At 38.9% G+C, this 16200-nt stretch overlaps 1 pseudogene across 1 annotated transcript in view; it reads left to right on the top strand.

Moving 5' to 3' along the window:
* Nucleotides 1–15713, top strand: part of LOC138843648 (serine/threonine-protein kinase Nek3-like) — a 79883-nt pseudogene extending 64170 nt beyond the window's left edge. Inside the window, exon 11 of the transcript XR_016212921.1 lies at nt 15171–15713. The product of XR_016212921.1 is annotated as a serine/threonine-protein kinase Nek3-like (transcript). The remainder of the gene's footprint in view (nt 1–15170) is intronic.
* The last annotated feature ends 487 nt before the right edge of the window (nt 15714–16200 follow it).

The raw sequence follows: 16200 nt of genomic DNA, 5'->3' as shown, positions 1-16200 counted from the left end.
TGTGACCTCTGTCTTGCTGGTACATATGCTGTTTTGCTCTCTCTGCTGAAGGTGGTGGACATGTTATGAGATGTCCACAAGGCAAGGAGCCAAGAAAGGACTTGGCTAACATGTTGTGAAGCACCAAATACTGTTGACAGTGACATGAGTGGGCTTGGGTGCCTCTTCAATTGAACCTTGATATGACTGGGTTCCCAACTGACATATTCATTGCTACCTGGTGAGAAACCCAGCCAGAGAAACAGCCCAGATTCCTCATCCTCAGAAACTGTTTAGATAAAAAGCTGCAACTTGTACAGCAGTAGACACCTAATATACTGGATAAGTAACCTATCAACCTCAGGCAGCAGGATCATTGGGAACACCTGTGGAGTTAGTGCGCCAAAATGATGGAAGAAGTGGCTTAAGGATAGAAGGGGCAAGCATCCAAAGTCTAATGATGGCCCTACAGACTCTGAAAAGGCATATACATTGTATGTGATATATTGGTGAAGTCCCGCAAACTCAGAAGCATCATATCATGGTGGAAATACAATATATTCTATGGTCAGAAAGAAATGAACTGAAATCCCAATTCTGTCATGAGGTGATGGGGTCAAATTATATAAGGTGTCTTAACTTTGTAGTTCTCGGTGAAGTGAGAATAATGAGGTCCAGCTGAGTTACACTGTAGCACTGTGTCTGAAATATAATAGGTTGTACTGTATGGTTTTTATCATAATTATAGATTCTGTAATATTGGTACAGAATTTGAACAGTTCTTCCTGTTGAAACTTGAAAGACAGATTTATTTATTTTAGAGGCAGAGTGACAGAGAAAAACAGAAAGACAGACAGACAGACACACACACACACACACACACACACACACAGATCTTGCATCTGTTGGTTCACTCCCCATATGGCTGCAAAGGCTGAAAGCCATGAACTTGGAACTTCATCCAGGTCTCCTACATGGTTGGTGGGGGCCCAAGCACTTGGACCAACTTTCAGTGCTTTCCCAGGCATATTAGCAGGAAGCTGCTTTGGAAGTGGAGTAGCTGGGACTCCAACTGGCATTTTGATATGGGATACCAGCATTGCAAATGGTGGTTTAACCTGGTGGCTACAATACTAACCCTGAAACTCTTTCTGATAGATAGTTCCTTTACTTAATGCTTCTGAGACATCACCGTTATTTCTTCTCCTATCTTTCTGGCTACCATTTTTATTTTAAGCTGGTTTCTATTTCCCTACCTGATTCTTTTACTGTTTTGTTTCCCCCTATATTCCATCACTGATCTACTTATCATTTTTCATATTTCTTCTTGAGCAATATTATCTCTAGGGGAATAATTCTTTTTTTTTTTTTTAAGATTTATTTCATTTATTTGAAAGAGTCACAGAGAGAGAAGTAGAGGCAGAGAGAGAGAGGTCTTCCATCCGCTGGTTTACTCCCCAGATGGCTGCAATGGCCGGAGCTGCACTGATCCGAAGCCAAGAGTCAGGAGCTTCTTCCAGGTCTCCCACATGAGTGCAGGGGCCCAAGGACCTGGGCCATGCTCCACGGCTTTCCCAGGCCATAGCAGAGAGCTGATTCAGAAGTGGAGCAGCCAGGACCAGAACTGGCACCCATATGGGATGCTGGCGCTTCAAGCCAGGGCTTTAACCCACTGTGCCCAGCGCCGGCCCCAAGGGGAATAATTCTTTCCCCCAGGTTCCTACAGGTCATAAAATGGGAATATCCAGCAATACTTCCACCTATTAAGAAATATCCACTGGAAAGCAAGTTTTCATTCTTTACCACACCTGTTACCTGTCTTCCACCCAGGAGAGGAAGTGAATTAACTTTTTGTTGAGACTGGAAAAAAGGGCACAGAGTATAACCCTAGCCTCTTGTTTGCTACAGTCTCTTCTTCTTAGTATTCGCCTCTCCCTCTTCCTGCTCCTGCCTCACCTTCTAGATCCTTCAGTCCCCAGGTATTCTTTGGCCTTTTAAAGGGAAAGCATCTCCGTTAAGCCCTGCCCCTGCAGGTTAAGCCAAAATGGACCACCTGCTTTGTCTGAATTGTGCAGGTAAGTTGAAATTTGCTTAAAACTTAAGAAATACAGAGTCAGAATAAACATTGTTGGCACAAATGCTTTAAGAATTCAAAGTATAATATTGGTATTTACAATTTTGTTTCAGATAAGGAAGATTATAGAGTTTTTTTTTTAATCTCCCAATGTTATAACCTATAATATTAAGAACATGTTAACCCTAAGGCTTATTCAAATGTTTGTGGTAGAGAATTGGTTTGGCTTACTGAAGTTATAAATTTTATTTGTAATAGGAAATTGAATTTTCTCACCAAGTTTGTGATAATTAACCCATGACTATGACCTCATTGCTCTTACCTAAATTGACTTTGCCCATATTTAAACTGTGTACATTTTCTTTGGGTAGGAAACTCTCCCAGAATCTGAGTTTAGATCTTTCTTTTTGTGAGTTGTATAAAATAAATAAAAATAAAAATAAATGAAAACAAAATGCCAAATCTCATCCTTTCACACTTAAAATGAGGTCCCCTCTCCTATTTTTTCCCTACTAATAAGGGGTACAAGGGAACTTGAACATTTTCATGGAAAAAATGAAAAAGATGTTATTTTGGTGGGAAACTTTTTGAAACACATGCATAGTTTTTTGGTAACATGCATTCCATGAACTTTTTGAAGACTCCTCATATAGTTTTCATTTTTGTAACTCTAGTGTTTGGTATACACTCAATGTATACTGAAAATATTAAAATGGATGAACAGGCTCTGTAAGTACAGTGTTCAATTGTTCTACCTCTGGGTTGGTTTTAATTAACATCTTTAGCCTAACATAATTATTAATAGTATTGCTGTTCATTCTTAATTTTTAATAGTATTTCCCTATGAGTTTGGATAATAAATCCTAGGTTACCCCATGCATAAGGATTCTGGGGGTGAATATAGAGCTGAATTACTTTTCTTAACATCTACGAGGATAATTTTGTCCTCAGATTCCCTGGGGGAATAGAAAAAAACAGTACTTATAAATATAATTTTACCCAATGCTAATTTATCTGCAAAATGAAACTTGCCAATGATTTCATAGATTTTTTTGGTGAAGATATGTGTATCAGTCTGTGATGGCTGCTGTAACTGTACCACATACTGAGTAGCTTCAACAACAGAATTTAATTTCTCACAGTTCTGGAAGCTGGAAGTCCATGATAGTGTATATTTGATTTCTCTGAAGACATTTCTTCATGCCTTGCAGATGGCTTTCTTCTTGCTGTGTACTCTCATGCACTCACTTTCCTCTGTGTTTGCACATCTCCTATGTCTCTCTTTCTTGTAAGGATGTTAGTCATACTGGATTAAAGCTTTGCCTTTCTATAAAACTTGTTCTCAAACAGTACTTTACACTGTGTGAGTGTGTGTATGTGTGCGTGTGGGTGCAAATTGCTGAAATCTTTACTTAGTATAGAGTTGGTCTTCTGTATATAAAATTAATTAATGAAGAATGGGATGGGAGAGGGAGTAGGAGGCGGGACGAGAGTGGGGGTGGGAGAGCAGGTATGTGGGGAAGAACCACTACATTCCAAAAGCTGTACCTATGAAATTCGTATTCATTAAATAAAAGCGTTCTTAAAAAACAACAAATATGGTCACAAGGTCACAATGGGAGTTGGGCTTTTCACATAATTTTTTTTTTTTGAGGGGAAGACACAATTCAGTCCACAATATGTATCTATATATAAATATTGTATTATACAAATGTTTATGTTCATATAACAAACACACACACACACATATATATATAATTTTGAAAATAATATGGTGGTTGCCTTTCTTTTTGCATATTTTGTTTATTTGGGAGGCAGAAATAATAGAGAGAGAGATAGAGGGAGACAGAGAGATCTTCCTTCTACTGGTTCGTCCCCAAATGGCTGCAATGGCCAGGGCTGGACAAGGCTGAAGCCAGGAGCCAGGAGCTTTATCTGAATCTCCCACATGGCTGCAGGGGCCCAGGCACTTGGGCCACCCTCTGTTGCTTTCCTAGAAGCTTAGGAGGGAGATGAATCAGAAGTGGAACAGCTGGGACTTGAACTGGTACTCATATGGGATGCTAGTGTTGCAGTGGCAGCTTAACCTACTCTGCCACAAAGCCAGGCCCTATTCAGTTTCATACTATCAGATTATTCTGTTTGACCTTTTAAAGCAAATTTATTATCTCATATATAACAGAAGATAATTTATTCATTCACAATAATATAGAAAACTTGTAGATCTTGTCTATATAAGTTCTCCTCTGGGTACTACACTCTTTCTGTCCCAAGCAGTAAGGAGTCCACAGGACCAAGAGGACATGTGGATACCTGGAGCTTTGGGATTCTCTGTCCAAATGCTCCCTCCAGTCTGAGTCTGAGGTTCTCCTTAGGCCTCTTCCAAGTCTTCATCCTCCTGAGTGTTGTTGGGATTAGTAGATTGCATACCCCTAGACCCAAGGGATAACTAAGAGTAGATGTTGCCTAATGAGAAAAGTGCTGACTCTCCTAACTACCATGTTCTGTTACTGAACTGGCAGGATCCTAGGTTGATATGAGACTATATAATAGGTAAGATAAACAAAGGAACATGTTTTAATTAACAGTTTATTGACTTAATTTTATACTTTTGGTGCGTGAGCTTTATTTGTATCCTCCCTCCAAGTGCCACAAATTTTAGGTGTGGTCTTTTTAACCAGAATTTACTATTCAGTAGTCACATATCATGTGTTATTTTTCATGTGATCTGCACAGCAGCCAGTGGGCGGGGACTAATGTCGACCTATGTTTACAAAAATGAAACTGGATGCAAGTCATGCCAGCTCATAAGAAGCAGAGTTGGGCCTGGGGTGGAGCTCTGACCACAGCAGCTGAACTCTGCCACTGTCCCCAACTCTAGGGTTGTGAATACAGTGATTGTGATTCTCATACATTTTCAAGGGGATAAAACATTGACTCATTAACCACAAATAGTGAGGTTGTCTGAATATAATCGTCTGGGAATCTGCAACAAATTGTTCAGGCTCCAAAATTTGCCTTTTCAGACATGAGACTAATTATAAAAACTGCTGGCATTATTCTGTAATTAGTTCTGCTGTTAGTGTAACTACACAATGGAAAGAATGGGTCATTTTGCTCAGTTGGGAGCTTCTTCAAATAAAGGAGCAAATTAGTTGAAGGACTTGAAACTTGAGAGGAATAGTCCTGATTCATTTATCAGGGAGTGTTAAAAGGTGCAGAGTGAGCTAGATTTTTGCAAATCTTGAGATGGAATGATAGCACTCGAGAATTTCATGGACATAAACATATTTTTACTCCTTTTATTTATTTTAAAGATTTATTTATTTATTTGAAAGTCAGAGAGAGAGAGAGGGAGGGAGGGAGAGAGGGAGAGACAGAGAGAGAGAAAGAGAGAGAGGTCTATCTTCCATCTGCAGATTTTACTCCCCAGATGGCCCCAACAGCCAGGGATAGGTCAGGGTGAAGCCAGGAACCAGGGGCTTCTACCACGTCTCCCATTTGTGTGGCAGGGGCCCAAGCACTTGGTGCATCTTCCACTGGCTTTCCCAGGACATTAGCAGGGAGCTCAATGGGAAATGGAGTAGCTGGGACATGAATTGACATTCATATGGGATGCCAGCATTACAGGTGGCAGCTTTACCTGCTATGTCACAACACCAGCCCCGCCCCCCCCATATTTAGAATGCACACTGCTGTAAGGAGTGAACATTAGAAAAAAACTTCAAACATACACAGACTAGAATTGCCATCTAATTCAGAACAAAATGCTCTTCCTCTGCTCCTTGTTGGACCTTAGCCTTGGGAGAACCCTTACAGGTTGGCAGGCAAAGCTAGGCTTGGTGGCTTGTTTTTTGCTCACTGTATTTATGTTCATTCCTTCTAAGAACAATTTGTAATTTGGAGAATGACATCTTCTTTTGGCTTTTCACATGACCATGAATTTCCCAAGCCCCTGATCATTTGTAAACCACAAAATACAGCAGCCGAAATACATTAGTTCAGTAATAAATGCAGGGAGCACTTGACCTTATAAATTACCAATTATGCAAATATCTCACGCTAAATAGGTAGCAGCAATGTTCAGCCACATGGAGAACTATGTGATTTTAAAGTTCTAAATCATGTCCTGGATACTTAAGTCTCTTTAAAAATTTTCTGCTTCACTTATATGTGGAAACTAAAAAGTTGATCTTGAAGAAGTAGAGAATAGAATAGTGGTTTCCAGAGGCTGGGAAGGGTTGAGGGAAGGAGGGATGAAGAGAGGATGGTTGACGTGTACAGGGGTACAGTTGGATAGGAGGTAATTTCTAATGTTATATAGCATAGTAAGATTATGATGCTTCACAAAATTAATTGAAGTTCTAAAAATTCCTATGATAGAGGATTTTGAATATCTTCAACATAAAAAGAAATGATACCTGTCTGAGTTGATAGATATGCCAATTACTCTGATATGATCATTGTATATTATATACATGTATTGAAGTATTGAAATGTCACATTGTATTACATAATTGCTGTGTGGCAATTTATAAAATAAAAAAATCATCTACTTTCCTTTCTTATGCTTTGACTTTCAGAATACTGCTGAGTCTACCCAAGCAAAGCAAGTAGGAAATCTTGATTCATGAGTTCCTCAATGGAATAATCCATGATATTACCATCCTCTAAGTAGGAAACTGGGAGTATTTAGGAGACAGTAAAGGATCCTTTGGACATAGATACACTTATTGTGGAGGAGTCAAACAAATCCCAACCACTGCCTGTTAGTCATCCCCATAAGGCATCCCTCATCCCTCATTAGGCATCTAATAGACGTCTCATAGACATCTGAAACTTAACACAGCAAAAATAAACTCCTATCTGGCCATACCCAAAATAAGTCCTGCCACAGTCCCCCCTCTTAGTTTCTGTTAACTTTCTCTTCCTGTTTACTAAGCCCATACACAAAGAAGTCACTTTTTAACTTTTTTTTTGTCTTTAGAAAACAAGGATATTACCTCTACCTTTCAAATATCCTCAGAATCTAACAATTCCCCAGCCTTTGACAGCCTGTTCATAACCACCTCCTACGGACCTGGATTACTGTGATTGACACCAGATAGGCCTTCTGCTTTCAGCAATCCCATCTTTCCATTGCTTTCCACCTCTCTCTCTCTCTTTCATTACTCTACCTTTTAAATAAATTAATATTTAAAGAAGATTTCATATTAACATTTTGTCATTTTCACTTCATATGTAGACATTATATGCATACACATATATACTTTTTTGTTGAAAACAAGAATATTGGCCGGCCCCGCGGCTCACTAGGCTAATCCTCTACCTAGCGGCGCCGGCACACTGGGTTCTAGTCCTGGTCGGGGCGCCGGATTCTTTCCCGGTTGCCCCTCTTCCAGGCCAGCTCTCTGCTGTGGCCTGGGAAGGCTGTGGAGGATGGCCCAAGTGCTTGGGCCCTGCACCCCATGGGAGACCAGGAGAAGCACCTGGCTCCTGGCTTTGGATCAGCAAGGTGCGCTGGCCGCAGTGTGCCAGCCGTGGCGGCCATTGGAGGGTGAACCAATGGCAAAAGGAAGACCTTTTTCTCTGTCTCTCTCACTGTCCGCTCTGCCTGTCAAAAAAAAAAAAGAATATTAATATCACAAAATATCACACAATGTAAGATTCATACAGTGATTATCATAAAGTGAGGAAAGAAGGGTACATTGTCATCTAGATGGTGTGATTCAGTGAAAATAATATTTATAATTATCTATATACCAAATAATATGGCATCCACATGATTTTTGTAATCTGTATATATTAACTTCTTTCTTTTTTTTGACAGAGTTAGACAGTGAGAGAGAGACAGAGAAAGGTCTTCCTTCTGTTGGTTCACCCCCCAAATGGCTGCTACAGCCAGCTTGCTGCACCGATCCGAAGCCAGGAGCCAGGTGCTTCCTCCTGGTCTCCCATGGGGTGCAGGGCCCAAGCGCTTGGGCCACCCTCCACTGCCTTCCCAGGCCACAGCAGAGAGCTGGACTGGAAGAGAGCAACCGGGACAGAATCTGACGCCCCAGCCGGGACTAAAACCCGGTGTGCCTGTGCTGCAGGTGGAGGATTAGCCTAGTGAGCCGCGGCGCCGGGCCTGTATATATTAACTTCTACATATAAGTGAAAACGTGATATTTGTCTTTCTCTACCTGGCTTATTTCACTTGCATGATGATCCCCAGTTCCATGCATTTTATTGGAAATGCTGAGATTTCATTCTTTATGGCTGAGTAGCATTCCATCATGTATATATAACATATTGCCTTTATCCAGTCATCAGCTGATGTACATCTAGCTTGATTCCTTATCTTTGCTATTGTGAATTGGGCTGTTATAAACATGGGTATGCAATTATCTCTTTCATATTCTAACTTCAATTCCTTTGGATATATTCTCAGAAGATAATTGGGTCATATAGTAGATCCTTTTAGTTTTTTCTATGAGTCTTTTGTTTAAAATCTATATATATATTTAAAATATTTATTTATTTATTTAAAAGGCAGTTACAGAGAGGAGGAGAGAGAGAGAGAGAGAGGGAGAGAGAGAGAGAGAGAGAGAATTCTTCCATCCACTAGTACATTCCCCAAATGGCCATAATGGCTTGAGCTGGGCCAATCCAAAGCCAGGAGCCAGGAACTTCTGCATCTACCACATGGGTGCAGGAGTAGGGCTTGGGTCATCTTCTGCTTTCCCAGGCCATAGCAGGGAGCTGGACTGGAAGTGGAGCGCCCATTTGGGATGCTGGCCCTGCAGGTGGTTGCTTTGCTCACTAAGCCACAGCGCCAGCACCAAAATCTATATATTTTTAAAAAAGATTATTTATTTTTAAAAGGCAGAAAGAGAGAATGAGAGAGATCTCTTCCACTCACAGGTTCACTCTCATAATGGCTGTAACAGTCAGGGCTTAACCAAGGTGAAGTCAGGAGCCAGCAGCTCTATCCAGGGCTTCCAAGTGAGTGGCAGGGGCTCAAATACTAGAGCCATTATCTTCTATTTCCCAGGCACATTAGCAGGCAGCTGGGTTGGAAGTGGAATAGCTAGGACTTGAGTTGACATTCTGATATAGAATGTAGTGGTCTGAAGCAGCAGCTTATCCCACTGCACCACAACACCTATCCCATGATGATATTTATATGTAAAAATCTTTAATTTAATTTATTTTATTTTTATTTTATTTTATTTTTTTATTTTTTGACAGGCAGAGTGAACAGTGAGAGAGAGAGACAGAGAGAAAGGTCTTCCTTTGCCGTTGGTTCACCCTCCAATGGCCGCCGCGGCCGGCACGCTGCGGCCGGCACGCTGCGGCCGGCGCACCGCGCTGATCCGATGGCAGGAGCCAGGAGCCAGGAGCCAGGTGCTTTTCCTGGTCTCCCATGGGGTGCAGGGCCCAAGCATCTGGGCCATCCTCCACTGCACTCCCTGGCCACAGCAGAGAGCTGGCCTGGAAGAGGGGCGACCGGGACAGAATCCAGCGCCCCAACCGGGACTAGAATCTGGTGTGCCGGTGCCGCTAGGCGGAGGATTAGCCTAGTGAGCCGCGGTGCCGGCCAATATGTAAAAATTTTATGGAGCAATTTTGAGTCAAATTTCAGACTTCAGAAAGATTAACACCAGAGCTACAAAAAAAAAAAAAAAAACTTTAAGGATCCATATCTAATGCACAGTCCACCACTAAAACCAAATGGCATCTTACCTTTTTTTATGATGAAGGCACAACACAAACTTTAAAGACCCATATTTAATACACAGTACACCACTAAAACTAAATGTCATCCTACTTTTCTTATTATGAAGGTGCAAAACGTAATTGCTCCATACTTTCAAGGCTTTCACTGTTAAGCCAGTTATACGGAGAAGCACTCTACTTCCTTTAACTTCCAAGCATAACTTATATCCAAGACAAAGTGAATTTGAGACAAAATACTTTAAGATATCGATACAGGCAATGATTTTTGGATGACCCCTTAAAGCACAGGCAATAAAAGCAAAACTATACAAAAGAGATTCTATCAAACCAAGAAGCTTCTGTAGAGCAAAGGAAACAACAGTGTAAAGATATAAAAGGAAATTATAAAAGTCTCATTAACCTAAAATTTAAGTTCCCACAATGATACTCAAACAAGGCAAAACCTGGTCTCCTGGATGCATCCAGTCAATGATACATTTTAAAATTTAGCTACAAATGGCAATAAGAAAAAGTGTATAACCTGATTTTACTGTTAAGTACAGCTCTGTAGCACTTAAAAAATAAAGACATGTTTAAACATCAAAAAAAAAAATAAACCTCAGATAAATGAGTGGGTTTTAAGAGATGCAATGGGAAGCTCTTGGAAGTTATTTTCAGGGTTTATTGAACAAGAATCTAGGTATATTAGCTTTGTGGCTGGTAGTGCTGGTACACTGGGTTGGGGTGGAAATGGTGTATTTCTAATGGTTTGTGATCTCTGATGGAAAAAGTGGCATCGTTCATAAACTGCTCCATCCTCCTCCCTAGGTCTCATAATGGTCCCAAGGAATCTCTGTTGCTATGAGACAGCTGAGCAATGTGGACAGCGGAAAGTGCTTAGAAAGGCTTTTCTCAGCTTATCCATCAGCAAAACAGTCATCCTTCTTTCTGTTCCCCTTCTGATAAAATGTTACAGTTTCCATTCTGCAAATTTTCTTTTTTCTCATTTAGGTTCTTAACAGCAACTTGTGACTTGTCTGGATTTTTCCATCAATGTTTTACATGTTGAGAGCCATATTTTTGATTGTATGATTCTCCTGTACCTAAACCAAGTTTTTGAATTATGTCATATGTTAAGAACTGTAGCCAGGAATTAAAATCTGGCAGTTAAAAACTTGGATTCACTACAGGCTTTCTACTTTGGAATCACTCAACGTGGCCTCTTGAAGGGTGGGGACCTCCCTCTCTCTCAGTTCCTAGGGATTTCAAGTTGGAGGTCATAGAAATACAGAACTGATGATGTAACATACTTGGAAAATGTATGGTTTCATTTCTACATGTGTGCTATTTGTGCATGTATGTATGTATGTTCGTAGGTGTGACTTCATGGTAAAACTGCAATGTATGTTAAGAAAAAAGTGCATTCACATAAATGTAAACATATTTTTAACTATTAACTTCAAAACATAAAATGTTTTATTCTGTCTTTAGGCAGTAGTTTACAGTACTTTTTCCTACTATATAGGAAGTTTCTGACTATATAGTTTACTACTATATAGGAAGTTACTATGAACTTGTTCAATAAATGAAGAGTAGAATATTAATGCCAAAGAAGCCAAGGACAAGAATCCTTTGAGTAGCTTACATAGTGTAGCTGAGTTGGTATTTAAAACAGCTTAGGTGTGTATAACTCTAAGTTGTGTGTATAACTCTTCCAACTTTAACACTCAGAAATGGGAATCCCAAGAGACTTTTTCAACAAAATTTTTCTTCTTTTCAGGCCATTCACAAGCTTGCCCACTTCTCTAGCCATTGTGTCTTCCTGGTTTAATCCGATCATGTACCATCTCTTGGACATTTTCCCACCATCTCAATGATTACTTCATCATTGAGTTTTGTTGAAAGTTATTTACTTCTTAAATTGAAATCAATTAAAATGCCTTATTTTTTTTTTTAAAAAGCTATCTTTAAATTTTTTTTAAATGGGATTCTTTAAGTATAAACAGAATTACACATGGACATTCTGGCAGAACTTCAGTTAAACAAAAGATCATAGTAAAATTTTGCCAAAATAGGGAGAGAAATGAGATGCTGGAAATTCTGAGGCTTTTGTTGGAGAAATTGGGGCTAACATGAAAAGCCATATCATTTTATGATATTTTCTTCCTTCAATATTCTCATGGAAATTTCTATCAAAGATAACAACAACAACAACACCTCAGGATTGTTTTGTTGATGAGATTTACCAAGGAGATGGGGTAGGAACTGATATACTGCTAATGGGGTAGTAGCATTGAATTTGGGGCATAATAGTAGAGTGATAGAAAAGGAGGTACAACTCTGACAGTGGGTATTTCCCTTCTCACCATCTTGCTCACACCACTGCTTCTGTTCCCAAATATACTGACCTGCAACAACCTGTGTTTAGAGAAAAAGCTGGGGGAGGTATATAATGTTACAAAGTGATTTAAAATATTTTACTCAAGGATGGATGTTTGGCCTAGTGGACAAATCACTGCTTGAAATGCCTGTGCTCTATTACAGTGCATGGGTGAATTCCTGACTGGTTCTTGACTCCAGCCTTCTGTTAATGCAAATCATGAGGGGCAGCAGTGGTTACCTAAGTGGCTGAGTCCTTGCCACCCATGTGGGAAACCTGGATTAAGTTCCAGGCTCCCAGCTTTGATTCTCTATGCAGCCCTGACCATTGTGGACATCTGAGGAGTGAAGCAGAAGAAAGGAGATCTGTCTCTCTGTACTTCAAATAAATAAAAAATAAAATTAAAGTGTGTTAAAATATTTTATGCATGATTCATAATGTGAGATGGGTGGCACAGTGTATTCCTTAATATAGTATATTGATTGTATAGCAGGACCGAGCTAACAGCAAGGTTTGTCATTTATGTTGTATGTGGGTAGTAGGTCAGCTGCATCTCTAATTCCTATGTTCTCTTTGTCCCAGAATCCAGGCTGAAAGAGTTGTCTCCTAAACAACACACATCACATTCCATTGGAAAAAGACATATCACATGGCCAGGTCTAAAAACAAAGAGATGGAAATATATATTTTTCCATGCACAGATAATAATAAAATATACCACTGGCAAGCTTTATTATTGATTCTGCTTCTTATTTTACAGACATAAAATTTTTGCTGACAGTTTTGCTGACATTGCCTGGAGAACTTTTTCCCCTTACTTACTAGAAAATTTACTCAACACAATGCCCATTATTTCCCCTTTCCTTCTAATCCTCCAATTAATGGATTTAGCAAAAACTCTGAAATTCAAATAAATTCTACATGAGAAGTCAATATTCAAGAAAGTTGTGGATAGTCCACTCTTGGATGAAAGCTCAAATTAAAAAGTAAAATCTCCTTTCAACACTGAAAGTAGAATATAGCTTAATTACAGTTTGTTAAACTTTTGTTCTGAATGCCACATTTCTTTGTACCAATTAAGGGGACTGTCTATAAGGAAAGTATAGCCTGTAAAAGTGGTTGTGGGAACTTTGACTACTATAGAATTTTGTAGCATCTGCAGAATGAGGAGGATCTGTAACTGAAGTGATGATATGACCCTGACTTGCTCCAGTCCAGACTCCCAGGAAATCTCTTTCCCCAATCAACAGGGTTTTTGTCAGTTTCCAGAACATGTACTCCTCACGCTTTCTCATCTCTGGGGCATGCTGTAGGCTTCTACTCCCTCAGCCAGACATACTTTCAGCCTACTTCACCTTTTCCATCAACCAGGTCTAATCCTATTACGGTTTCAGGGCTCCATCTCACATGCTTTTTAATCCATAAAACATTTTTTAATGTCCTCAATTAAAAAACCCAAACATAACTTTGCTTAAATTCTTGCATCCCCATCTGTGTCTTTATCCAACACCTTTTCCCCTAAGATATGAGCAGCAAATAGTTTTAAAAATTGAGATAATTTAAACTAATTATATTTGGGATAATTAATCTGCCAAAGGTGACATGGACACTCATTTAGAGTGATGGATTCAAAATTGAAGTCCAGGATGGCTTGACTCCAAAGCCAGTACCTTCAACCCCTAAAAAAATAATTTATAGCTAAAGGCTCCTGAGTGCTGTGTGGCTTCATTGTTGGGTAGATATTAGTTCTTTCTTCCCTCTACAAGTTGTATGTTTTATCAGTGCCTTTTAAAGCTACTATTTAGTCTTGGTTTTAGTTGCCACTAATTTTTTTTCTATTTATATAAGATGACTCCATCAAAAATAAAATAGAATTTTCTGAGCATGACTGTACTTGGTAGTACTACAATATCCAGGGGAAGATTCAGGTTTCATGGGTCCTAAGTTTATACAAGTTTTAAATGATTCTCTTTAATAAATTAAAAATAGAAAGACAGGCATAGTATCTTCAGAGGAAGAGAAATTGTAACGGTTTTCTTGAGCAATGGAGGTTCAGATTTTTTTTTTTTTTGGCCCCAAGTTCTCTTGAGGAAATTTATAAGAAATGCTTACATGGAAATGGTTCCTTATTGCAATCTGACTTCTCCTCTCTGCCTAAAATTCTTTTTTACTTCTAGTCACTCATAGGACACCTTGCAAATGCTTTATTCACTTCCTAGTGAGTCCAATTTCTCTGGTCATGGCAATTTAAAAATGATTGTCAGCAGGCATTGATTTTACTTATAAGATTTTTTTAGAGTTAACTTTATGAAATTCATGCTCTCTTTTCCCAGGAAATGGAAATACTTTATAATGAATGACCTTTGGAGACACAGGTTTCTTTCAAGTTAAAAACAATTGGACCATAGAATTGGGTGGATAATTTTCATTGTAGAAATCATTTGGCATGCATGTTATGTCTTTTTGGAAATAATTAAATAGAGTGAAAAATAAATAGTGAGGCTCTGTTCTTAAATAAATAATGCTGTCACTAAGGGATCTACTGAGGTTTATATGACTCAAACACTAATTTCAGGATAACATGACTCAGAATCAATCACATCAATTTTTAAAAATCCTAGAAATGATTAATCTTTGTATAATGATTTAAGTCATTTTTTTCTTTCAAATCTCTGTTGAAATATTGGCACTGCAAAGACTGAAACATTACTAGAAATTGGACTATTTTGCGCAGTATTGAAAAATCACAGCAGAGGGCCTCATTGTAATGTGCTGGAGTTTTCTTTCTTCTTGAAAAAACATTTTCTCTCCGTTGCTTGGCATTTGTTTACTCACTTTGAAACTTGCAATGTTTGTTACAAAAAAGTAATTTTAAATACCAATTTTAATATATTGAGAATGTAGGGTGTAATTTCAGCCTTAAAAATCATTAGCTTGTTTTCTTGTTTCCTGTGATGAGTCTGAAATTTGACACTTTTCTTCATTTCCATTTTCAGCAATCAGGAACCATATACTCTCTTTTGCTTTTCCTTACAGGTTGTCATTTCTCTACTGAGGCCACCCAATTTGTTGATGGATAATAATGAGAAGATATTCAAAGATCAGAAAAATTACATGGAAACCGTTTATAGCATCATATTGCATCTGTTACATCTTCCAGTTGCCTTTCAGCTAATTGTGCTAACTTCTAGCACAATCATCTGCAATAATACAAAAGAAAATCTCTAAGTTATATATGTTCAAAATGAATGATGATTGTACAGACAATCTCTTTATTTAAGCTGTCTTAATCATTGTATGGACTCATCATATGATTAGTTTGACTGCGATTAGAATGAATAATGACATGGAACAGAAAATAACTGACTGAGTGTAGGGCACTTTGATCATGTATACAGTACTTAATCTGTACTTAATCCCAGTGAGTTTATGTGTAATGCCTTTGTCTACTAGAGTGTCTCCAGAAGAGCAGAAATACTTCTGATAACTCTGGGTTCTGCAGTAAAATATATTTATCACTGGAGCCTCAACATGTTTTCTTATAATTATGGTCACAGAGGTTTTTATCATATACAACCATAATATATTCTCATTAAAAGTATATTTTTAGAATCATTCTTTAAACACAACTCATTGTAGTCATCCATTGGGAAGGAAATGTTCTTGGGATGAAGGGGGGTTTCCAAATAATGAAATATTTTTAAAAAGATTTATTCATTTGGGGTAAGTGCTGTGGCATAGCAGGTTAAGCTGCTGCCTGCAATGTTGGCATTCCATATAAGTGCCAGTTCAATTCCTGGTTGCTCCACTTCTGATCCAGCTCCTTGCTAATGCATCTGGGAGAGCAGCAGCAGACAGTCCAAGTGCTTAGGCTCCTGCACCCATGTGGGAGACGCTGAGAAGCTTCTAGCTCCCAGCTTAGGTCTGGCTTTGCCCCAGCTGTTACAAACTTTTGGGAAGTGAACCAGCAGATGGAAGATCTCTCTCTGTTTCTCCCTCTCTCTCCACTGTAACTCTGCCTTTCAAATAAATACATCCTTAAAACAAAACATATTTATTTATTTAT

Source organism: Oryctolagus cuniculus, chromosome 9, assembly GCF_051225735.1.
Source record: "Oryctolagus cuniculus isolate XC-2025 breed Fujian yellow rabbit chromosome 9, ASM5122573v1, whole genome shotgun sequence".
NCBI lineage: Eukaryota > Metazoa > Chordata > Mammalia > Lagomorpha > Leporidae > Oryctolagus > Oryctolagus cuniculus.
This window is presented reverse-complemented; position numbering and strand designations above follow the sequence as displayed.